Raw genomic sequence first — 1,971 nt, forward strand, 5'->3', positions numbered from 1 at the left:
ATTAGTGCTTAAGCCTAGAGTGATGACTAAGCTATGGTTAAGGCTTTTATATTCAAAAATGAGTTTAGGTTTAAATAAGATATATCGAGCTGGATTCCCTAAAGCTCAAATATGTGCAATGGACAAGATATGCTTAACTTAAGATTTGTATATTTAAGTATGAATTAAGCATTGAGAATAATATGCCAGGCACAATTGCCTTGTCCATTTGGAAGTGGGTTTTTATTCAAGCAGCCAATAATTTCATATTTCAACCAATGAATATATGCATTAAGTTCAGATTGGTCATATACTTGGATTTGCAGATTGGCTTGATTTTACAAGATACTTAGTACGTAAAATTTTAAATGGTGGACATATACTAAGTTTTTACATTTTCAGTCCGAACCACTTCCTAAGCCGTTAGTCAACACTACCCCCTATAGCTAATCCTAAATGCTAAGGAAGAATTATGTGATCATGTAATTCCTATTTGAGTAAATTCTTCCTTGAATTTCATGGGGTTTGTTTTCTTAACAACCCATACTATTTTTCTATCTTTTATTCTCGATGGGTTAGGAGTCGGTGATTCTTTCACTTTCCATATTCGTTTGGGTTTCACACCTTTTCTTTTAAACGGGCAATCAAATTTTATGTGCCCCTTCTTTTTACACAAGACCCATATGGTGTGAGTGTATATACTGGAGGAGGTACTAGTATAATGTTTTGATTCTTTTACAAAATACTCCATGTATAGATTCTCCCCTTTCCTAGTTTCAATTCCATTAAAACCTATACCTTCCGTATCTAAGGTCATCTTTTGTGAACCTAAGAGTTTGTCAAAATTTTCTTTACCTCTAGTGAATGTATGGATGATCTTAGAATGGTCTTCTATTTTCTTTTCTAGATCTTGAATTTTTAAGTTCTTTAGACCTTTGCAAACATTCTGAAGTTTCATAAAATTCTTTAGTCATATTGTTTGCTTTATTTTCAAGATCAAGGATATGAAGATCCTTTTCATTTTCAATTGTAAGTCGGATCTTATGTCTTTAAGCTCTTTTTGCAATATAACATTCTTGTTTTCCAAATTCATGATTTTCAAATCTTTTTCCTTGTTAACAAGAATTTGTGATTCAAGTTGTTTCAATGATGCCTCATTCTTGTTTTTCCAAACAGTGTAGCGTTTAAGTGTTTTAACAAGAGACTTATGAGTTCTAACATATTCAACTTGCAATTCCTCATAAGATGACATGCTTTCACTATCAAAACTAGCACATGATTCAGAATCAGATGCATCACAAGATTTATCACATGAATCATTACATGGATTATTGATAAAGCTGAAGGAGACTAATTTACCTCATTGTCAGTCAAAGCAATAAAACACTATTTATCTCCTTCATGATCTTTTGAGCTAGTGTCACACGGAGTGATAGTCTTTTCTTACTCAGTTACTCCACACCTCTTTTCGAGTTCCTCCTATATTTCTTTAGCATTTTGACATGCCCTTACTTCACGAAAGATATTAATATCTAAAGCATAAAAGAGAATATTCATGGCATCAAAATTTATTTGAATTAAATTCATATCGTTATCATTCAGCTCAATTTCAGATTTACGAATATCAACATTATTGACAGTTTTCATAGGCACGATATTCCCTTGAGAAATAACTCTCCAAGTCCTCCAATTCAGTGATTTTATAAAGATAGTCATTATAAGTTTCCAATCAAAAAAATTTTCACTAGAAAACATTGGAGGGTTTGCATAAAACCTACCCTTACATGATTGGGATACACCAACACGAGCCATCATGATCTTTTAATAAATAACGTTTAAGTCTAAGTGACGAGGCTTTGATACCAATTGTTAGCTTTGGTGCAATCCCAAGTGGTGGGGGGGGGGGGGGGGGGAGGGGGTGAATTGGTATTTAAAAATTTTATCTCCTAGGTCAATCCACTAACAATAGTATTACACAAGCCTAAGGTCTAT

Source organism: Malania oleifera, chromosome 12 (assembly GCF_029873635.1).
Source record: "Malania oleifera isolate guangnan ecotype guangnan chromosome 12, ASM2987363v1, whole genome shotgun sequence".
Classification (NCBI taxonomy): Eukaryota; Viridiplantae; Streptophyta; class Magnoliopsida; order Santalales; family Ximeniaceae; genus Malania; species Malania oleifera.